A 25259-nucleotide genomic window follows, 5' to 3' on the forward strand; every position below is an offset into this window, starting at 1 on the left:
TTTCGCAAATAGGAAGAGAACAAATAAGTCATCTATTACACACAGTGATAGTCAGCCATGTCACTGAAAGTGTATCTTTTAAAATTAAAGTTCACATGCAGTCATCATACAGATGAGTCTGGGAGAAAATAGGTAGCTGATGTATTCTCAGAAAACAGCCATTTAAAATCATATAAGTCGAATAGTTTCATCTGACATATGTCAGGCATCTAGCAAAAGTAGGACAATACTTGAAGGTCACAAATTCAGTGTCTATCCTATAGAAAAGACCCTGACTACTTCAGATAGTGCACCACACAGCAAGGGATTACATGGTCCCTTTGTACTTATTTTAGAATTTTTGTCACTGATTTTTTTTAACCTTAAAAAGTAATATACAGTGATTCTCCATATACTTTGGAAGTATGTTAGGCTGAAGAAATAGTGATTTCAAATTTATTAAGGTGAGATGGAGTGTGGGACTTTGTCTCACCCAAAAGGTACTTTGCTGCATTCAGCTGTGAGGTTAACAATATTATGGGACTGAAATAACACTCTTAAAGAAGATCTGCTCAGAGAGATTTTCCAGAATCCCTAAGAGCAATTTCTATTAACTCTGATTCCATTTCCTAAACATCCAGTTTTGGACTTTTTGTTGGGAAATAATGGATGCATTTCAGATTATGGCTTATCTATAAACACTTAGGGAAAGCCCAAGGCTTTCTTTTCAGCTTTGTGATTGTGTGTGTGTGTGTGTGTGTGTGTGTGTGTGTGTGTGTGTTTCCTGGAGTAGAGGAATAAGTACCAACCACACAATGCTTCCATTTTTCTTAAAAGACTGGCACTAAATGCTCCGAGAAAATGAACTGAATCTACAAACCAAGTATTTCTGCCTCCATATTAAGGTGATTCTACAGTTTCATGGAACTCTAAGCTAACAAGTGAATTGAGAATCTATACATATCTATATATCTCTATCTACTTTATCTGTCTGTCTTTGTAAGGATATATTCTATGCCAGAAAAGATCAACTTACTTGTACAACTGCCCCCTTGCAACAAAATCAAGTCAGTTTAATTCTTCTTACTATCCTCTGCTTCTGCCTCTCTAAGGTCTCATAGGCTCTGTTTTATTCCTCATCTCACCATTGCATGTAGGTACTTCATTCTATTGCAAGACTTTTTCTTTGCCTACTCTCAAACTTACAGAGATAGCTTGTAGCTTTGGTGAAAAATCTGACCATTACTGAAATAGGCCACACACACAAAAAAAAAGAAGAAAAAAGAGCAACCTACATGATACTCTCTTACTCTCCCCTACTTAACAGCATGGATAGCCTGCCATACTTTGATTTTTCTTTTTGGTGAAGCGGCAATATAGAGAAAGCTAGGTCATAGGAGTGTTCAAGGGGAATTAAAAAATGAACATGTTTTGGATTCACTGATCTATACTATAAAAAGGATGACTGTCAGCTATGAGCAAATTTGAAACTAAGAAATCCTTATAGGATTGACTGCAAATATACAGGAAGTCACTAGATGAAAAAGTTCAATGTAACTATGTCTGGACCTGTATCTTGACTATTTTGATTTTATACAAAGAAAGATCATGATCAAACTGATATAAGGAGAAAGACTTATTTAAAAATTTTTTTATTTATAAAAAAAACCCACTAAAAAAAACCCTAAAGCTTTCAATTTTTTGAGAGTCTCTCATTTGGATGTTCCATAGCCTTCAAAAACAAGTAGGTATAAAACGGAACTCCTTAACCTCCCTCACCTAGACCCCTAGTTTCACTTCCATCACCAAGGCAGATAAATGGGATTAGGGTGGGTGGGGTATGGTTGGAAAAAAACTGCAAAAGTACAGGGTCAAGATATCTAAAAGCAGGCCCAGGACCCGACTACAAATCCTACTTAAAGACCTTCCCTTGGGTCATGAAAAAAAATTTTCAACTCAGCCTAAACTTGATCTCAGTAACAGTGAATGCTATTATTACCTTCCATTCAGTCTCCCAAGTCAGAAACCTTTCCCTTACTCCCCATATCTAGTGAGTGATTCATGACTATCAGTTCTACAAAGTCAGCACATCTCAAATCTCAAGATCCTCAAACTGTAGTCCCTGAACCCATGGCATCAGCATCCTCTGAGAACTTGCTAGAAATGCAAATTATTGGGCCCTACCTCATATTAACTGAAGCAGAAACTCAAGAGTAGGGTCTAGCAATTTGCAATTTAATAAGCCCTACAACAAACCCTCAAGTTTGAGAACCACTGTTCTCAACCTATCCCTTTATCATTGTTCCCACTGGTAATGGCCATCTGGTCCTTGTCATCTCTCATCTGACCTATATTAGTAGTTTCCTAAATGGATTCCTGGCCATCAGAAGTTCGGCCCCCTCCAATCCATTCTTCATACTATCACCTGGGTGAACCCTCTATATCACAAATATGGTTATTAAAGTCCTTCCCTCATTCCTCTATGACTATATAAGTGGCTTTTAAGCCATGTTCCTAGGTAAACTCATTTCAAGGGTTGCCTATCAGACAAGATAAAAGCTCAGTGGGTAGTACAACAAACTTAAAGTTCATAAGTAGAGTTAACAAATCACTGGCTTCCTAGAAAAAGAAGATGTTCTTAGGCCAGATAAGTCCCTCTTCATCTGTCCCAAGCATACCTCTGCACCCTCATCTTCTCTCATTTCTGCCTTCTACATCACCCTTTAGCTGAAGAGGATGATTGCTGTTCCTCTAAGAGACCAGGCTATTTTATGTTTTTGTATCACTGCTTCTTTTGCATAGAACATCTGCCCATCCCCACCATTTGTTCATCAGATGAAACCAAATTGCTAATCCCTACCCACCCTACCAGTGTATATTTACAGAATATCTCTAGTACTAGCATTACTTTCTTAATTAAAACTTTTCAGATGCCTGCTTCTTATCCTTGTGCTAGATGGACTTGATTAAGCCCCCTGCTTTGTGCCCTAAGAGTGGTAGTTGGAGTGATAATTAATATTTATAGAGGATGTACAATTTTGTATACCAGCCACCATGTAGAGTGCTTTATGTGTCATGGGCAGGCTATTTTAAACTTCACAAGTCTATGAGGTACTAAGTCTAAGTATTATTTCATTTTAGAGGAGAGAAGACTGAAGTTAGAAAGATTATGCTTATTCTACTTACCCGAGGTGTACAGCCAATATATGGCGGAATTGGATCATCTCACCATTTAAACTCTAAAGTATTTGATCTTAACTACCACGGCACAGGGACCAGGATCATATCACACAAGTCAAGTAAGCAAGGAATAAGACAACAGTGGGTGGCAGACACTATGGAATTGAACAGAGCACTCAAGCTATAAACATTTTAAAAAGGAAGGGGAGAGGAGAGGAGAAGAAGAATCCCAAGTTGCAAACAAAATATGTCTTAGGACTGATCCTGAGCAGTAGGCCACTAGCTTGAGACTCCTATTCCATACTACATTCAATTTCCAACTTTATACTTGTCATAAAGCCCCTACCAGGATAATTTATTAGGACAGTAGTGCCTTTATCTTTCTCGCTGCTGCAGGTACCCCATGAAAGAAAGAATTTTCTACTCGTCACCTATCCACAAAGTCTTGCATCCTAGACTTCAAGGCAGGAGGATGACAGACAAGGGGATGGGAGGAAGAGGCATCAGTGTTATATAGAAGGCGAGGGAAGGAGGGCTACATTCTCCCTGAGTCTCATGGTGGGAGGAACAGAGAATTGTCAGGTGTCTCAGGGATCTTAAAAGTGATTGTACTTCAACAAAAGAGGGGCCTGATATTGATATCTAGAAAAAACAATCACTAGACAAATATCTTTGTGTACCAAGATCAGCATGAACCATACCTTTCAGCCACAGCAATTGCTAACAACTAGCGAATTCTTCCCAAATTTTCTGTACTGGGAAAATCTCAATACACTAGTTTTCTATTGGCATTGTAATAAACAACCACAGACTTGGTGGCATAAAACAACACAGGTTCATCTTACAGTTCTCTAAGTCAGAAGTCTGAAATGGGTCTTGATGGGCTAAAATCAAGGTGTCAGCATGGCTACATTCCTTTCTAGAGTCTCCTGGAGATAACCCTTTTCCTTACCCTTTTCAGTTTCTAGAGGTTTCACCCCATTCTTTGGCTCATGGCCACTGTCTTCTCAGGCTGCCACCTCTCTGGTTCTCTCTCTTCTGCCTCCTCCCTCTTCCACTTTTAAGGATCCTTGCTATTACATTGAGTTTACCAGTTAACCAGGATAATCTCCTTTATTATAAGCTCAGCTGAATAACAACCTCAATTCCAGCTGCAATCTTCATTCCCTTTGCCATGTGATGCAACATATTCACAGGTTCCAGGGATTAGAACATGGACATCTTTGGGGGCATTCTGCCTACCAGGACCAGTGATTCTTACAGATTTGTTGAGTGGGGGCTGTTTGAGATTATATATCTCATTGCCCTATTTGATTAGGTTTCTGCTATGTGAAGCTCTTTAAATTTACAAAAAGAATATGAATGCCATGAGCATATAAATTCATATGCAATTCACATATACAATACTTGATTATTTTACTTCTTTCTATTTAGGTCAGTCCTCACGTCTCTACCAATAGTTTGTGATTGGGGACCATGTCCCTCATTGATTTTTGTTTCCCCAGCAACTAGCACCATGCCTGGCACATTGTAAAAACTTATAGCTTATCACAGTAATAAATAATGAAAAATGCTTCCTCTGGGAAAGAAATCATAGAGTTGCATTTGTTACATATTTCAGAGCTGTACATATCTTGAAAACTGAGTCTAGTGCTAAAAAGGGAGAAGGAAGCTGAACATATCCAATTTTTAAAAATCTATTTAAAATAGATATCAGAGGTATTTTTAAATTATTTCTAAAATGGATCATTCATCAGTGGAATAAGGAGCAAAAGAAAGGGAACTATTCCCCTAAACCATATGAATTCTTACTGATATTTCATTTCAAATCAATAAGAGGAAAGTCACTTCTAAAATACTGTGATTCATGAACTTCATCTACCACTCCTTCTCTTGGTTAGATCAGAATAGACATCTTTATATAGTATTAGAATTGTTGACATTTTATTGCATTACCATATCTCATTATTATGTATTAAATGCTATTATTTATGGCTACTCCTTAATCTGATGTGAGACAGAAAAATTATTGAAGGATTGGCATCTCGGGAATAGGCATTTTATAGGGATGAAGGACTGACTAGGAAGAGTCAATGGTCCTTCAGCTGCCCCGCAGATCATTAACTCCAAGTGGTTATTTACTCCCAGGCACTGTCCTGTGCCCAGCATGTTACTGCTGTGATATGTAGATGAAGAAGCATATATTTTAAGTGCTTTAATATGAACTCAATGCTCATGAAGGGTGCCAGATCAAAAGCACTGGAGTCTGAAGTCATCGGGTTATGCACTTGACTGGTTCCGAGTTTCAGAGAGATACTTGACTTTGATTGACCACCTTGCAAGAGGGAGAAAACCTACAGTTCTGCTGAACTTCAACAGATAGAGAGAAGCACAACAACATCCCAACGTTAAGCATTTTATCAAAAAGGAAAAAGAGACTACTAACTAACTGAACTCCTACTTGAATCAATTTAGTATAATGCCAATACTGGTGTGCATGGCGGGGGGTAGGGGGAAGTGGCTAGTGCTGTTAGCATACACAATTGCTTTTAGATAAAAAGTAAATAAATGCCCTACTACCAATGCACTAAAGCACTTAAACAAGCAGCAATCTTTTTAACAACTGGTGTGTGTATTTCAAGTTAATGGCTCATCTTGACTCCATTTTGCATACTTGAGAAGAGCCCTTAATTCTATAAAAGTCATCGACTGCTTTAGCATGAAAAAGGTTTTGTTATAGATGTGATAAAACCAAGGCTGGGGCAGACAGGGGACCTAGGAGGACCATATCACTCTTATAAGACTGGGAATAGATCCTGTGTTTTCTGATTGACAGGCAAGGGCTTTTCTACTATACCATGTTGTCTCTCAAAGGGAGGAAAAGTAGCTGCTCTCTGAACCTTTTAAATATTTAGTGTCAATTATTTTCCTAAGTGTGCATTCTTTTGGCCTGCTTGGCATTTTTCCTCCATTTGGATCTATTCATTCACATTAGCTTTGCAAGACTATCATTTTTCACACATTTAAACCTTTTTAGTATGAAAAAAATACCTTTCAGTTAATATTACACAACTAGCAGACTCACAATTCCCAAATTAAGAAAATTATTTTCTTGATTGAATGACACATCTTCCTTTCCAGTAAGTTTCTCTTTTAATGTCATTTTATTTTCTGATCTTACTTTTTTTTTCCTATAGTGAAATGAGTTTTTTGGCAATGGTATTCCCTAGAGACAGTACCTCTAGAAGAATGGCAAATAGAACTACATGCGTAGTTAAAACTGACAAATCTATTTTAAATTTCCATAACAGAATAATCTCAATTAACTGAAATCCAATTAAAAAACTCTTAATGCACTTGTACTGTGTTTTTGAAGGACAATGCAAATTCCAAGATTTTAAAGATTTCATTTTCCAAAAATATCACAAATACAGATCACTCTTTTCATTTTTTTTATAAGTGGGATGAGAATTAATATTTGAATCATGATGCATAGCATGCCAGATACAGGTATTGAAGGAAAAAAGTCACTGCTTCCTATTCTGTACTTACTAAAAACTTAACATTGATTAATATTTTTAATAAGAATGAAGCCCAGTGAGGGAAATCTTTTAAGTAACCAAAGATTTTGATTAATCTGAAAATCTCCCTCATCTTGCCACATTTTCTCACATATCCCATCTAACACAGGACTGCATATAGAAGCAATCACTTTCTCCATGTTCCAGGTGAATTCTATCCAGGTTGGCATATTTACCAAATGAAAAGACACAATGACTTCTAACCAGGATGGTTCCATTGAGGGATAGATGAAAGGAAGGAAAGATGGAAGAGTAAATAAATTAATGCAATACCATGACAATACAGACATTTTACTTTGAACTTTCCTAAAAAAATTAAAACATTCATTTCAGGAGGCAACTATTTATTTTGTCATTAATGCAGTATTATCTGATTGGAAATATTTTTGCCATTGTTATGGAGAAAGGCCATGTTTATTTGTAGTCAGTGGAAACTACTAAATGGTTTAGTATACATCTGCAGATACCCCCATTAGTTAAGGAGTCTCTTGGTTTTAGTAGTTGTGTGTGGAAAAGGTCACAGAATCATTCAATCACAGAGGGCAGCCTGTACATTTGGATTTGCAAAGACTCAAACAATTATGGAGTACAGACACAAGATTATCTACACAATAGCCAAATTTTACGTTTAAAACAATGCATTTCATTCACATGGCACTCAATAAATATAACATTATTCAGGTGGAACATTCTTTTCTTTTTTTTTTCCATTTATTTTTATTAGTTGGAGGCTAATTACTTTACATCATTGCAGTAGTTTTTGTCATACATTGAAATGAATCAGCCATGGATTTACATGTATTCCCCATCCCGGTCCCCCCTCCCACCTCCCTCTCCACCCGATCCCTCTGGGTCTTCCCAGTGCACCAGGCCCGAGCACTTGTCTCATGCACAAACCTGGGCTGGTGATCTGTTTCACCCTAGATAATATACATGTTTCGATGCTGTTCTCTTGAAACATCCCACCCTCACATCATATATGTGTGTGTTCAATTTCCAAAGTAAGTTTCAGTGTAGAATGTACATACCTTGATAGATCCAGAAGTTATGAGAATCGAAAAGGAGACAGCTGAATAAAGGTCACCCTTGTAATTCCTGTAAACAAATTAGGCCAAATTATCCTTCAAACATATGTACAAGTAGGTCCAAAGTAGTCCTTACATGAGGGAAAGGACAGAGACGTGTAGGGTGGGGGTGGGAGTGGGCATGGGAGTTGTGAATGTAAGGCTTCATTTTGTAATTCACAAAGGATAAAGGGGTCAGTTTCTTAAAAGATCTGCTTGAAACACCAAACAATTATACTAACTATGCTGCTAAAAATTTCTTAATTATGAATGGGTATACATGAAGGGCTACAGAATTCTCACCCACAGACTCTCGCAAATTAATACTATTTAACTTTCACTCAATATACCACTCATTTTGAGATGAAATACCCACAATTTCAAGACCTTTTCATCAATGTAGACAATGTATAACAATTGCAATTTCTTATATTAAGATAGTCCTTTACAATTTACAGAAAACTTTCATATACACATTTCATTTAATTCGCAGGACAACCTTGTTACAAGATGAGGAAAGTGAGGCCCGGAGAGGTGAAATGGCCTGCATAAAGTCACATAATGTCATAGGTGGCAGAGCCAGGACTAGAACCCGTGTCCCCTCACTTTGGTTTCCCAAGTTCCACACAACTTTCCTCATTCAAGTTATAAGATAGAGTGTATGTCTCCCTGTGCACACTTGTGAGCATGCGTGCTAAGTCATATCTGACTCTGCAACCCCATGGACTGTGTCACCTGCCAGACTCCTCTGTCCATGGGATTTCCCAGGCAAGAATACTGGGGTGGGTTGCCATTTCCTTCTCCAGGGGATCTTCCTGACCCAGGGATTGAACCTGCGTCTCTTGTGTCTCCTGCATTGCAGGCAGATTCTTTACCACTAGCGCCATCTGGGAAGCCCACAAATGTGCACACTTCGTACTGAGGAATAGGGCAGGAAGTGTACCCTGTAATGAACCCCATTAATTTACTCCACTTTGGACAGACTTCTCCCTCTAATTGATATAGGGCCTTATATGAAGTCACATAGATGTTTATCATAAGAACTTTTTTTTTTTTTAGCATTTTGTATTGGGGTATAGCCAATTAACAATGTTGTGATAGTTTCAGGTGACAGTGAAGGGACTCAGCCATACATATACATGTATCCATTCTCCCCCAAACTCCCCTCCCATCCAGGCTACCACATAACATTGAGCAGAGTTCCCTGTGCTATACAGTAGGTCCTTGTTGGTTATCCATTTTAAATATAGTACATGTCCATCTCAAACTCCTTAACTATCCAGATCTTCCCCAATCCTTAACCCCTCTCAGCAACCATAAGTTCATTCTCTAAGTCTGCGAGTTTCGTTCTGTTCTGTAAGTTCATTTTTATCATGTTTTTTTTAAATTTCACATATAAGGATGTCATATGATATTTCTCCTTCAGTAGTAATGTAAACTGGTACAGTATTTTTGGAGGGCAACTTGGCAATAGGTACCAAAAGCCTAAAAAATACACACTCCCTTCAATCCATTCACTCCATGTTTATATATTTATAAGGCAATTATCAGAGATGTATATACAAAGAAGTATATATAAGAATTTTTTCATGATTTTTTAAATATAAATATTGGAAATTATCTAATGCCCAATAATTGGAGCTTGGTGAAATATATCAAGGAACAACTATATGTTTTACTAAGAAGCCATTAAATATGATCTGAGAACTGTTAGCATATTAATTGTCATTCCATATCATCGCTACCTATGGCTTTAATTTGCTGCTTTTAAATCATGCTCTGGAAGAATTGAGGAGGAGAATTACATTTTTCTTTTTTACATTTTTGATTGCTTTTTCAGCTGTGTCTCTGACTCTCTCTGTATCTTCATCTCTGTGTGTATACATATATAATATACTTTACTGACATAGACATACATTAATAATATATTGATAAATGTAAAAACCATATTATTTTCTAATTTTTCTAAAATGAGCTTATATCACCCATATAATAAAAAGCTATATGTTTTAAATCCTTCAAAAATCCATTTTAGAAAATGCATTGTGGTAAATTAAAGAAAAAGAAAAGGAAAATATTAACATTCTAGTACTTTATGATTGGCACTTCATTAACCTGATGGCCCCAATTTATCAATTAAGTAATTCCCAAAACCATCTTTTTAATATTTGAGCCAAAAATCTCAGTAATAAGGGCAAACAATTTAAATTTTCTACACAGTAAATCAAGACAGAAGACAGTACCTAAAAGCAATTTTTTAAAAAATGTAGGTCAATAACATCATTGTCACCTTTGACAAAGATCACCAAGGTGACCTTGCAATGATAATAGAGAGTATAATATTATTAGTAATGATCTCCATATCCAATACACTATATATATAAATCATTCGTAATAGACTAGAGCGGTGCTCTTGATTGGCTGCAGTCTAACTGCCCAATGTGCATTTTTCATCACTGTTCATGTTGCTCAAAAAAGACATGCTTCTGCTCAAGTGTTCATATAGTTCCATAATAGTGCTAAGTTAGAATCTTTTAAGGAAAGACATTTCAGAAAGTACTTAGATCTAGACTACAAAAAGTATTTCTGGCTCTTCTGCCACATATACCAGAGCCAGTCTGTAGAAATTGGCTTCATACTCATCAGGCTGATTCTGCAAGGCAGCTAGCAAAATTGCTTTAAAAATCGGACTGTCTTATATGCAGCATTTCGCCTGGGTGAGATACACAGAGGACTGGGAAGCAAGAGGGCTTTAAAATCAGATAGCTCTTCTCTGCTCACTTATCAATTGCCTTCTGACTGAACCTTTAGGAGCCTATCTCCCCGCTTATGATTCGAGAAGGCCAGTTCACACCATCTATGTAAAATACCCCAAGTCACTTGCCATCACTTACCAGTTCCCAACATGTACCACTTCCCTTACCTTTTCCCTCTTTATTCGACTCAATAATTCATTACCACAAAAAAACTGCTGACTGTCTTAATACTGCATGAGGGCTAGCTACCCTTAGAGGGGAAAAAAAAAGAATGTTTGACAGGGCCATCATTGAACACAACCAGATGATACATAACAGAGGCAAAAACGGCAGGAGCCACAAATGTTAGAAATGCATCTTACAGAACTATTAGTTTTGGAGGTAGGCTAGAGCCTATAAGAAGAGTCCTAAATCCAAATCTGAAAAGCTCATTAAGAGATCATCTAACCCAAGCTTTTATTAGTGCCACTGCCTCTTGTTCGGGCCCACCTAGAGAATAATATTCTACATCCTTCAGTTCTCAGCTTCTTAAAATGAAAGCCATCTGGGATTGGCTAAGGATATAAATGCATAAACTGGAGGTGAGCAGAAGAAAGGTCTAAAAATCTAGTTCAAAAAGAAGGACTTCCCAGCTGGCTCAGCTGGTAAAGAATCTGCCTGCAATGCGGGAGAAGACCCAGGTTCAATCCCTGGGTTGGGAAGATCCCTTGTACTCATATGTATTAATTTGAACATGCTTATATGTGTGTATGGCTAGATCTCTTTCTCAGATGCATTTAAAAAGTATAACTCCTTCTCATTTAGAAAATGGGGCTTTTTAAACTTGTTTTTCAATAATAACTCAATTACAAACTGATTATAACTAAAACACCTATATTAACACTATACTTTCAAAGGACTTTGGGATGCATATAAGTCACACTTTATTTTATTGATGACAGTATCTTTTACATATTGCTACACATGCTTTGAAAACCTTAATGCTTTTTTTCTAATGGGACATTTACTCAAAGACCTTGTAGAAAATAATTGTGTTAATAACAGAGACAGTTTTCCCATTACAATGATCAGTGTTCTCAGACAATTAATGCTGCAGCACTCTGTATTGTCACTTTCTTCCTCAGGGCCAGGAAAACTTCTAAGTTTACATTATTGGCTTCAGCTTCTTTTTTTCTGGCAATATGGGCATCTCTAATGATGAGACCTGCCAAAACTTGTCAATGCTATTTTTCTTCTTTTCCATTAGAGGTGACTGTGGCTGAATAGCCAAGCAATCTATAGTCTAACTACACTTAATTGTTTTTACTACATGACATGAAGAAATATAGTGAATAATCACTTCTGTTTTACATGAAGTAAATTGCTAGTGCTTTCCACAGCAATAGGAAGAAGCCTTAACTTGCCTAATCTCCCTCAAACATCCTGTTTAAATCCTAACATGATAAACTCAACCCTCCTTGATTCTCCAGTGAATGAAGACTAGATTTGATCAGTGGCTCTCAATTATTTTCCCTGGCTGTAGAACTCTTCAAAATAAAGGAGCCACACAACAGTTGGCCCCAATTACAATTGGTATATTCCTCAAGGACAGTAGGTTTACTCTCCTTGTTATTTATTACCTAAACTTCACTTCTAAGGTGGAAATATAATTTATATTTGTGTTTTTGCTTCCCCTTTGTTTCATACATGTATTTTTTCTGTAATGAAAATTATATATAGACTTATTTTAGAAAATCTCAAAAATACAGAAAGGAAAAACATCACCTATTACCCACCTCCTCTAAACAGAGATAATTACCTTTGGTATTTAATCTTTTTCCAGTCTTTTTTTCTTTCTTACATATTGGGTATATATAATTGTGTATTCTGCTTCATTATTTGATAGTATAGCATTAAACGTTCTCCTTTAATCATAAAATATTACATTGTCTAAACTTACCATAAATCACTTAGCAATTCTCTTTGCTGAATATTTAAGTTTCTTCATTTTTTTCACTCTTAAAAATAATGCTTCATGAAAATCTTTGCCAAATAAAGCTTTTTCTGCTTTTTGCACTATTTCTTTAGGACAAATCCCCAGAAGTAGAATTACTGGGTCAAATGGTATGAGCATTTTTAAGGTTTTTGGCTGCAAGCTGCCAAATCCATACCAACTAACATTTCATCATGTCCTTATTATTCATTCATTCATTCAACCAATTCCTATTAAACATCTACTATGTACCAGGCTCTGTACTAGGTGACATGAATGCAAAACAGATACCCAGTCCATGCAGTGAGCAAAACAGACACCAAGTCCATGCCCTCAGGGATCTTAGATATTAGTAGATTTGATAAATATAAATAAACATACAGAGTGATACCAAATAGTGATGAGCAATATGAGGGAAAAACAGAAGCAGATAAAGGCATAGAGAGGACTCATTATATAGGGTGGCCATGGAATATCTCTATGATGAAGGAAAACTTGTTCAGAGTAAGAAAATTCATTTCGGGCAGAGGGAATAGCAAGTGCAAAGGCCCTGGGAGACAAAAGTGCATGGCATGTTTAGGGAACAGAATGGAAGGTAGGGTGGCTAGAATGTTATGAGCAAAATCCAGCGGGAAGAATAGAACGATATGAAATCAGATATATAAGGACCAAATCCTGCAGGACTGTGTAGGACATGGTAAAGATTTTTTAAATTTTATCTTATGTGTGATAACAAGCCAGCCATCAGAGGGTAGAGGGTGGGAAAATCACAAGATCTTATTTATTTTTTTAAAGGATCAACCTAGTTGCTGTGGGGAAAACTATGTGGGGTCAAAAATGTATATAAGGGCATAAATTAGAAGGCCATTTCAGTAGTCTAGGTGAGAGACAGTGGCTTAGACTAAAACACTAATGGTGAATGAGAGGAAAATGATTCAAAGCATATGGCTTGAAACAGTAATGTCAGGTGTGAAAAAAGAAGAATCAAGAAGACTCTGAAGTTTGGGGACTTCAGCAATTACACCAAGTGTCATCTTACAAAACAAAACCCCTTGTATTTATTTTTTCTAATCTGCATTTATTTTGATTATTGGAGACTGAGTTTTTTTTTCATGCTTACTAGCCATTTGAATTTCCTTTAATGAATTAGTTTCCCAAGTCTTGGCTCAGATGGCATTTAGAAAACCCTTTCCTCCTTAAGCTTTTATTTCATTATTTCCTGGTGTGCCTTCTACCTCTCTGACTTTACTCTTTCTTGACTTGTTCTCTCTTGAACGCTCCTCTTATGTCACCAACGTTTTAAGTTCAGCGTGTCTCGAGATTTCATCCTTACTTCTCTTCTTACTTTATATATACTCTCTAGGTGAACTCACCTTCCTATGATTTCAACTACTACATTGACTGATGCCACACAAATCTTTTTCCAGACCTGATCTTCAGATCTGCAATTTCTATATGTGACAAATCATCTCTATCAAGAAGTCCAGATAGTGTCTCATATTAAGTCAATCCAAACGTGACCTGATTATCCCCATCAAAACTGGCTTTTTCTTCTACGTTCCCTGTATTGCTTAATGGCATTACACAATTTTCCAAGCCAAAAGTCTCAGTGTCATTCCTCCCTTTTCAAGGTAATTGAGTTCCATGTCCCAACTGTTGTTACCTTATGAGTAGCTTTCAAATTTTCCCCCCTCCTCTCCATCTCTGCTGTCCCTGCCTTGGTTCACACCCTCCTAATTGTAACACAGTCCCTTAACATACTCTTCATGGACTTCAATCCATCCTTCATACTGGTTGCCATCTTTCTAAAACTCAAAGTTGGTGACCTGCCCCCCCCCCTCACTTTAAAGCCCCTCATCTAATTCAGTAGATTCTGCTACAATGCAGTACACTGCACTGTACTGCGATTCTGGATAAAAATCATAAAACCCACAATTCTCCAGGATTTTCTTTCCATGCAGGAAAATCCTAACACACTCAGTCATTCAACAAATATGTACTAAGCCTCCTCTGTGTGTCAGGCACACAGAAGGAAATAAGACATTATCCCTGACCTCTGTTCCCCAAACCTAGGCAGGAAATAAAACAATATTCTGTTTTCCTGGGTTGATATTCCCCATTGCTAATTTAGACTTGTACCCTTTCACAATCCTTTAGCCATGTGGACTGTGGGTCTCTGTATTCTCTAAAAAAATTCTTCGCTATTATTTACAAGTCAATTCAAATGTCTGCCTCCCCCATTATATGGTAAGTTGTTTTTTTTTAAATATCTCTGTATTACTGGATAAACAGGCATTTACAAAGTTTTGATGAATGAATGAATGACTGAACAGATGAAGTTTTTTCTTCATGAAGATGGTTTTATGAAGTATAACCAAAACTGTGTAATACTCAAGTCTTCAGTAAAAAGAAGTCAGTCCATGAGACTTGGAGAGTCTATGGAAAACACTTGAGATTTCAAGACCTATTGTCCCAGAGCTCTGTGTAAACACTGATTCTTCTGCTTTCTCAACAACAAAGCAGTCCCATGTATTTTGTTAAATGTCTAGGACCAGTGTTCCCTTCTTACTTAGTCTAGTGCTATTTTATACATTTCCTTAAACATGTTTTATTCCATGTTTAACAGAAATATATTGTTAAATTTTTCTCTATTGTGTTAAATTACCCTTAAAATATTTCCCTTGCACTGAATTCTAATTGTTTATATTAAGATTACCTCACTTTCACAAGTTGTCCAATGTTTCATTAAGGCAATATTTCAAACAGAGGATAAGAACAAAACAAATGAAAAATGTAGCACTCTTGTGTTAATACTTTATTGAAACCAAAAATAAGTGGTGTCACACCTAAAGGTTGACATTTTATTAGAATAAACATGAAAAATCAATCACAAGTGCACTAACATAGAGAAACATGCACAGAGTAAATCTGTAATAAAAGGTATCAACCCAGAATATTAGCGTGCTATTTTAGCTCCTATCCAAGATAACTGAAAGAATGTATGAGCCAAAAACAATATACAAATAATATTTCACATTATATTTATAATTTTCTAGTATATACTTAAAGAATAGGTCAGATTTAGAAGTAGAATAAAAAGATTAATCACTCCCAAAACTTTAGTGAATGTCCCAGAGCTTCTTTTCTCATAAATCTGTATCTACTACCTCAACTCTAGGAAACAGCTGAAAGAAAGAAAGAAAAAGAAAGGAAGGAAAGGAGGGAAGAAGAAATGAGAGTGATGTTATTGGTATTTAAAGGTACAAGAGTCTTCTCAAGTTAAAGTAATAGGTATCAACTGGCCAATCAACAGCATAACCTTCTCCCTTAGAAGTCACTAGATCTCATTAGTGAAATTAAAAGGAGTTTCTTACTTGACTTGCACAGCAATTCTGTCAATGCTTCCCTACATTCCTTAAAGCTCTAAAGATATGAATTACAATCACAAAAATATATGCATTTCAAGCATGCAGCAAGCAAATAGGTGATGTACTTATACGGTTCTATAAATGATGCTTAAATCCACATCAAAATGTACACTTAATTTTTAATAAATTTAACTTTAGAAAAAATTCCATCCACACACACAAATACAAATATATTTGGGGGCTAGTTAATAGAGCTGGAGAACACACATCAATATCACTCAAATGCTTGCAATTAAGCAGAGCAGCTTTAAAAAAAGAAAATCATTAATGCTAAAGGGGGGTAATGCACAGAGTATAAATTCAAAATGTTGATCAGAAACATTTTGTTGATAGCAATTGAGTTAGCTAGGAACATTTCAGGTTTAGAAAGCTTCCAGCCACTGTATGGTTGTAGTGTATTTATACAACTCTATATTTAAACACAGGTGGTAATTAGCAAGATTGAGACACTTTTAATAAGGCATCATCATAGGTGCAAAGGATGTGTAGCATAAGATGAGTTCATTATCAATAACTTTCCTGAATTAATCATCTCTTAGGACATTTAATTTTAAATGTACCTAAAAAATCCTGGATTATTGGGATAGGCCATCTGCGGTATCTTTTTTCTAATTTCTCTGAACAACTGAAGAGTTTTCTTAAAATGTCTATCCACTGCTGGGACACAGGGATTGCAATATCTAATATACCAATTGTCCAGTTAATCTGGCACTTTCTCTTTGACAGGTGTCTCAACCAGATAGAGGCATTAGAATTAATATAAACACTTAGAATCCACCTAATTATACAAGACCTTGAAACTGGGAAAATTTCTCCTTGATCTTAGCTGGTGATCAGATTTTCCCTGAAGTATGCAAACTGATAGCAATGTACTTTTTATTTTGGCTGCTTTAAAAACTCTCATTCACACACACAGTTAAAAACACTAAGCTGTGATTCCAAACATTAAAATGAAACTGGATTTCCTTTGATAAAACCATATAGGGGTTCTACTTAAAGTCACACACATATACATACTCACACATATAAATACATATATTCAATCAGCATTCTGAATATTTACAGTATCTTTCATCTAAATAGGAAAACATTAATTTCTGGGCTTCCCAGGTGGCGCTAGTGGTAAATAACCCTCCTGCCAATGCAGGAGACCCAAGAGATGCAGGTTCGATCCCTGGGTCAGGAAGATTCCCCTGGAGAAGGAAATGGCAACCCACTCCAGTATCCTTGCCTGGAGAATTCCATGGACAGAGGAGCCTGGCGGGCTACAGTCCATGGTGTCGCAGAGAGTCAGACAGGATTGAAGCAACTTAATATGCATGCATTAATTTTTACAGGGAAACTGAGGTTGTATCTTCATAACATCATTTACATAGAGAGTTAAAATTAACTGATTATATATTTGGAACTATTCGGATGATTATTTTTTTCACTATACATCCAAAACTCAAGCATCTGCTGAAAAGTTAGAGGAAATCAACATGACAAAGATAGGACACAGACGGATACTAGGAAATCTACATGATCAATAATGATGATTGAGATTTTCATGTTTTACTCAGATATTCTGGTAATTCTACTCAGACATGGATCAAAAATAAACCAGTTAACAAAATATATGCAATTCAATACCTGACAACTGGATAATGATATCAAAAATATTCCTTAAAATGTAAAAATGAAAATATTATTTTTCCTAAATTTTTAGATCACTACTTCATTCTATCTTTAATAATTCTGAGACATTTGTATTTTGAAGTTCTAGTCACTTTGAAACAGAAAATTACTTGGTGACATATAAATATAGATTTAGATCTCCATTCTTTTTTTTCTTATCAAAATCCTTTTTGAGAATCACTCTTTCTTAGCCATAATATAGAAATTTGTTTACAGCTATAAATTCGGGGAAAAAAAATATTTAGTTTATCAGAACCCATAGCTGATAATATTGCAAAAGGCTTAACACGGATTGCAATTCAGCTCATATTAGAGTTTGTGATCCCCAAATTCAATTTTGTTAGTCATAATCAGCCACAAAAATGTTACAAAAGAATATGAGAAACACTAAAAGGCAATTTCCTCATTGTTGACTACTTATCAACTGACAACTTAGTCAATTAAAATTAAAACAATCAGTATGCTTTATGGTGATGGGTAAAATGTGTGCTTTACAGATTTCAAATAAATGTATTCAAATCCATTTGGTCTCTGTAATAAAAAAAAAAGTGGGGCATAGATATTTTAATAAAATTATATTTATAATTGAAAAGGGAAAATAACCAATCTTACCAGAAAATTCAAGCTTCATTTATATTTAACTTTATTGTGATCTCTAACTAGGCTTCTTAAAAGTCTATAAAATCATAATTTTACTGAACATATTTTTTCAATGCAATAGCTAATATGAAACTATTTTACAGCTGTGACGTTCTCATAGAACAAAAAAACTCTCTGTAGCATACACATAAATATCAATAAAGTGAAGTGAAGTCACTTAGTCGTGTCTGACTCTTTGCGACCCCATGGACTGCAGCCTACCAGGCTCCTCTGTCCACAGGATTTCCCAGGCAAGAATACTGGAGTGGGTTGCCATTTCCTTCTCCAGGGGATCTTCCTGACTCAGGGATCAAACCTGGGTCTCCCACATTGCAGGCAGATGCTTTACCCTCTAAGCCACCAGGGAAGCCCTATAAATAAATAAATAAATATCAATAGGAATGCACAAATCAAAGTTCTCTTTTTGTGACTAGTTTTAAAGAACTGCTTGATTAGGGACAATGGGGGTTGCAGTAAGATCTTCAGGAAAATGACAGTGATGGCACTGATTTTTGTTCTGCTTGTCTATTGCTCACAAATTCAATCCCCTAGCCTTTTATAGTTACTCTCAGGGACCAACAGGATGGCATGAAATTAAATTAACAAGCAGGTTCCCATCCTGAATTAGTGACTCCCAGCTGTCTGTCCCGTCTAGTTTCCATGGCAGTGGAACAATCGGTGAAAAGTGAGGTGCAGGAAATTGTTAAGAAGCCAACATATCAAACTCTTTAAGTTGATTTCTTTAAACCGATGAATCAGTACCGGGGGTGGAGGTAGGGGAGATAGAATTGAAGTTAAAGTGTTTTATTTCCTGGCTTTTTGAAAAGGCCAGTGTGTTTCTGTTTTTGTCACTGCCTTGTCACTGCATCTCCTTAAACATTTCATAGAATGCTGTAGATTCAGGGTAGCATTTGGCTCATTATATGTGTTATAGTAACCCAAGAATGCTTAAGGTACTCTACATGTATTTTAAACGGTTTCACTTTATGTCTTTCTTTTTTGACATAGGTATTAAGACTCATCAGCTTGTTAAATGACTCCAGAATATCCAGAGACCAAGTAAAAAATTCTCTCAACCAACCAGATGTTTGTTTGCATCACCTCAAACAGCTGGGTGGTTGACGGAACTTTTCACTCACATATTTAGGTGTCACCTAGATACAGCCATAGAGACCTGTCGTAAGTACCCAGGAAAAAATATTAATCTTGGCACATATCTACCATAAACACAGATATGAAGGCTCTGAGTAAGCTTCTTGGGGCGTGACTCACTGATATAAAAAGAGATGATTTAACACATTTTCCTGTGTCCATTTTTCCAATTCCCTTCTCCATTCCATTTTAAGTAGGTGGGAATGGAGAACCCAATATTTCAGAATCATTACATCACATTGAAAACATCATCCAAGAGATAGTGGTTAGTTGGCATATATGCATGTTTCACCATATGCTATTGTTTACCTAAAGTGGAGGCCTGGACAGGAAGTAAAAGTCAGAATTTTTTTTAAGCTGTAAATTATCCAAGATTATACTTCCAGGTCTAGAAATGAGTCCTAAAGTTACATAAGAATTTAACAGGCTTTATTTATTAGACTCTAAATGATTATTTTTAAAGCATTAGTGATTCAACATCAGCTGTAAAAATATTTACTATCTCCAATTAAAACTAGTTTGCTTTGATTATATACAGAAATGTTCACAGAACAATTCAGTACAAATATTGTTACAAAACAATTTTCAGTTTATGCCATCATACTCCAATTCACTCAGCCCTATTTTTCATGAGTTCCAAATGTAAGCAATTTCATTGGTCTTGCTAAATTGTACCACAGTACATCTAGCAAACTATAAAATCTCTATACATTATATAAATTGTCATTACAAGGTACCACATACGGTAGACACACATATGGTTGGACCATCAAGGTTGTTTGGAATAATTAAAAGCTGTGTGAAACCTTTTATAGCATTCACCTGCTCCAACTAAGCACAGTTCTAGCTGGTTCTATACGATAGTTACTTTCCTCGTTTCTTAAAAAAATCAGTGGAAAACAGAAAGGAAAAGAAATTATATATTAAGCCAGGAATCAGAATGTTTTACCGTCTAGGGGAAGGAAATGGAGTAATTTCAATTCAAAACAGTAATTTAATCTAATAGTCAGAATCTGCAGATGATTTAAAGCAGTTTTTGTATATGGAAACAGTTTTGAAAGCTGATTCCTTTTAATTTTTTATACTCAGCAGCTTTATTTCCAGTCATTGATATATTCTATTGATCACAATTGCTATTAATAAATACTATCCTTCACAATATTCTTTATCATTTAATCTGCCTGTAGTTGTACTAGTAATCCAATTCAAACCATTCTTCCAAGTGGTAAAGGAAGGGAAGCTTCTTATAAAGAAAAAAATAAGCATGCATAGATTACTACTTTCAAGGGTAAATCTACATACAGGAGCTTAAAGAAACATATATAATATTAATACAATTATCATACATGTTTCATATCTGATGCATGGCATTCTCATGAGATTCTTTCTAAAAGTGTGTGTGCATGATGTGTGTGTGTGTGAGAGAGAATGCTAGAACAAATACGTGAATATTATAAGAAAATTTGCTTTCATTAATTAATCTTTGCATCAAGTATTCAAAGTACTGCCCTTCTTTTGACCTCAGGTCAGTAAGTAAGTAAATAGATAAATAAATCACTTGTTTGGGAAGTCTTAGGAAATTTATTAACCATAATCTATACCAAGTACTTGACAACTATACTGAAAACTGAAACTGATGGACTTTCAGGAAAAGCAAGCTTCAAGTAAAAATTACATGGATTCTAATTGCTATTTCTAACATAAAATGGAAAAAAAAACTTTATGTTAATACTGAACCTTCTAACCATTTCCAAGTTTGAAGACTGTCATGGAAAATAAGCTTTCTGTTTTCAGAGGCAACATATCAAAAGAATACTGTGCAGTTTGGCCAGTTAAAGTCATATTCTACAGAATAAACTTGAATGTTGGACTGTTCTGTTTCAGCAAGAATCTTAGTATTAAAGGCATCAGAAAGGTACAATGACTATAAGGGAAACTACGATCATGTCAGCATTATTTACACAGATGATAGTGAAGTGAAACACCAAGACCTTTAGAGTATTTAGATTCCGAATTAGGCCTTTGAATGAGATGGTAGTTAATATACAATCTGATTTTACTTTTTAACACAGCTATTTGTTTCAATATTTGGAATTTCACTTAATCCTATAGCACAATGACTCCACAAAGCATTCTTTCCTTCAGTCTCATTGTATATTTTGTCAAATGACTTGACTATTCTTAATTCATAATGGGAACCTAGAACTAATGGTAAATACAAATTCATGTATTCAAAAAATACTCAGTTTGTACTATGTGTCTGGCATGGTTCTAGGGACTAGACTCTATTGGTTTTATTATACAAATGTTAACATTTGTTCATTGAGCTGTTTTCCAGAAACACCTGTTTTTCAAAACCATTCTGGGGGACAATCTGAAAACTTTTAAGTAACATTTAGAGCATGGATTCATTTTAGAAATTACCTGAATCCCTTTCCGAATGCATCTTGGGACTTTCTTTTATTATCATTAAAAGATTCCAACATTACTTTGACATACTTACACACTACCCTTTAAAAAACAACTTTCCAATGGTAAATTATTTAACATATCACACACACATAAAACGTCTTAAGAACTTGGACAAAAATGGCAAAATTAAGATTCTGCTTTTCCAGTTATCTACTTAAAGGGTCATACTAATGCCTTATGAAAATTCATTTTCCCCCCACGTTGCAGGAATTAAGAGCAGGGGGGTGGTAAGCAAGCAAGTAAATGCTGGGTAACCAGGGAGCAGAATGTAAGGCTGTGGATTTCCTTTTAATAATAATAAAGCCTCTCCTCCTTAGACTGTGCTCTTTCTTAGCAGCACAGGGGTGCCCTATGCTCCAAATCGGAAGTCTTAGGACTAAGAAGACAGACAAGGATATTTCAATCAAGAGATAAAGCAGATACTTGCAACGTTTTCCCCAAACAGGTTGAGAGTAGCGATTGATTCTCATAGTATAGTGTACCTGCTTTGTTAATTATGATCACAGAACAACAATCTAAAATTCAAGGAAGCTGTCTGTGACCCTTAGCGCAAACGCAATCAATTAAGTGTTAATCTAACAGTGCCTAATAGGATCCACTGGGGTGTTTCGTTTCCTTTTGGTTTCTAAAACCGAGTGGCTACTCATTTCTCTACTATGGCACTAGGAACTTCTTTTTGTATTTTTTCGGGCCACCTCAAACACTCCTCCGAATTAACATTCCAGGTAAATTTAAAAAAAAAAAAAAAAAAAGGAAAGTTCAAGACGTCTCCCGACCAATTGCTTCATTTTGGAGACCTACCCATATTATCATATCGCCAGTAGCAGTGATGCAGATCCGCTAAGCCCCAAAGCTGCCGACGGCTAGGACGAGCTGCAAACCAGCCCCCGCCCCCGCCCCTACTCTCCCGGTGGCGAAATAGATGTCGAGACAACATCTACGAGAGGAGTGAGATCGTCCGTCTCCGCAATTGTAAACAACCGACCGCACTAGGTTTGCTGAAATGTTTAAATATACTCCTGACTACAAACACATCCACTCACCAAGTCGCGATGTCTCCCCTTCTCCACCTCCTAAAATTGAACTGGCAGCCTGCCCGTTGTAGGGTAAAAGTGAGGTTCCATTTCCCCAGGTATGCCTAGAGGGTACCTGGCACTCTGCAAACGTGCTAGCCGCTGCTAGATGGCCCGGACCACATCTCAGGATAAAATGCGAAAACACACAAACCCGCGCAGCTGAGCGCGTGGTGAAAGCCAACACCGACGGCTCCCAGAGCACCGACTGCAGCGTAATGACTGTCTCTTGACAAAGATTGGAGTGTAGGAAGGACGCATTGGGTAGGGCCCCAGACGGCGTGGCTTAGAAGGAGGTCCTGGAGTTTCCCCCGGAACCTGGACTCCCCGAGTGTGGTTCCAAGAGAAATTCGAAAGCAAACAGGTTACTCAAGTGCGTCCTAGACCCTAGACATCTTCTCTCAGAGAGACAGGAGCGGGACCCGAGTGGCCGAGCCCCTGGCGGACGCTCCAGGTGGGGAAAACGCTGGAGGAGAGGCGCCCCCTCGTCTCTTCTCGGACCGAGCCCGCCCCGCTCCCCAGCGGCCAGGTCCACTTGTTAGAGCGCCCGGGCTCTGCGCGCCAGCCGAGGCGAGGCCCCCGCCCCCGGCCCTTCAGAACCGGAGGAGTTGGTTGGCAAAAGTGTCGCCCAAGAAGCCTAGTGAGCAGGGCAGCGCCCCCAGGGCCCGCTGAAAGCTTGAACTGCGGCCAAGGCCGACCTCCCATATGCCCCGGGTGGTCCAGAGCCCCGGGCTGGGCGAAGACCTGGAAAAGAAGGAGCCGAGGTTCTGCCACCTCGGGTAGGGCTCTCTGAGCGGACGCTGCCCGCCACTCAGGGCCGGGAGCCGCCATCCGCCGCCTGCAGCCTCGGGGCGAAGTTCGCCGGGAGTCCTCGGGGTGGGAGGTGCGAGGGTAGGGGCCGCGAACCAAAGGGAAGGAGGTGGGAGCCGGGAGCAACGCACCTACCTAGTCCAGGCGCAAGTTTCCGTGGCGTCCCCAGGTGCGGTCCCCCGCCCCCTCGCCAGGTGCTCAGCCCCGCCGGGCGCTGCCGGAGCCCGGGACCGCAGGCGTCTCAGCCGGTTCCTGCGGGAAACGACTGTAAATCCACATTACTGTTCGAGCTGCCGCTCGGGCCCCAGCATCGCTCTCCTCCGGTCGGTCGCGACGGTGCTCTGGGCCGGCAGCCGCCGGGGCCAGGTACCGAACCTGGCTACTACCGCGCCAGCGGACGATCGCTGCCCGGAGGGTGCTAGCGCCCGGGGTCGTATGTGGGTGCGAGAGTGTGTGTACGCGTGTGTGTCCGTGAAAGAGAGTGTGCGTGTGTGTGCGAGCAGAAGGGATGAGCTCAGCCCCCGAGGCACTCGGAGGTGAACTCCGGGCTAAGCCGGAGCCCGCCGCGCTCCCGGGTGCGGGGCGTCTGCACGGCGGAGGGCTGTGCTGATGTTGCTGTGGCCGCCGCCGCCGCGCTCTAAGGCTGGTCGCGGTGGTGCAAAAAATGTTTCTCCGCTACTCGAGACCAAAAAACCTGCCCTGTCTACTGAGCATGCCCGGTTTGACAGTTCCACAGCCAAGGTTTTTTTTTTTTTTTTTTCCTCCCTTTTCCACCAAGACTCCAGGTTTTAGCCGCAGCTGAGATGGGGTGGGGAGGAAGGGGGAGCTCCGGAGGAGGAGCAGAAGAGGAGGGCTGAGGGAGCAGGTAGCGGGCAAAGGAAAGGAAAATCAAAATGAGAAAGATCACGGTGTTAGAGGGTGGAGGGAGGGGAAGGAGAAAGCTGGGGGTGGGGGAGCAGAGGAAGGGAATATGGATCAACAAAATTTAGATTTCGTACCACAATGAGTTCCCGGCCAGAGTACTCTCATGACCAGCTTCTATTTTCTCCAGAGGGTTAGGTGGGGGGTGGGGTTCGGAGAAGTGTTTGTCATCCCCAAATCAACCTGGGAGAGTGTTTTATAGTCAAGACATACACAAACGCACGCGCTATTGCACACACATACACACACAGAAGCGTGATCACTACCGCGATGTGTAAAGCCTGAGGACTGACTGAGAATGCAAAGTCTCTTGCCAGCATAACTTTAGCAAAAAAAGAAAAAAGCGAGGTGGCGGAGAGAGAGAGAAATGTTTGGGTTCCTCCTTTCCCCCTCTACCCCGCCTTCTAGAAAAGCCCAGCCCGTGAGTGCGGTGCGAGAGAGACCCGCAAGCTTTCTTAGCGTCAGTCCAGGAGAGAGAACCGCCGACTGCCTCTCGCTGACAGCGTGACCTCAGTGAGCCAAGGCCGGCCACACGCAGCCTCCAGGCGGCGCGTC

The 25259-nt window shown here is 38.4% G+C and overlaps 1 protein-coding gene across 1 annotated transcript in view; it reads right to left on the reverse strand.

The window, feature by feature from the left end:
- Positions 1-24887, reverse strand: part of TENM1 (teneurin transmembrane protein 1) — an 862693-nt gene extending 837806 nt beyond the window's left edge. The window contains exons 1-2 of the mRNA XM_070462280.1: positions 23919-24887; positions 7769-7835 (exon numbers count right to left, since the gene is read on the reverse strand). The gene's annotated coding sequence lies outside the window, so the exon portion shown is untranslated. The remainder of the gene's footprint in view (positions 1-7768; positions 7836-23918) is intronic.
- Between the last annotated feature and the right edge of the window lie 372 nt (positions 24888-25259).

Source organism: Odocoileus virginianus, unplaced genomic scaffold, assembly GCF_023699985.2.
Source record: "Odocoileus virginianus isolate 20LAN1187 ecotype Illinois unplaced genomic scaffold, Ovbor_1.2 Unplaced_Scaffold_2, whole genome shotgun sequence".
Classification (NCBI taxonomy): domain Eukaryota; kingdom Metazoa; phylum Chordata; class Mammalia; order Artiodactyla; family Cervidae; genus Odocoileus; species Odocoileus virginianus.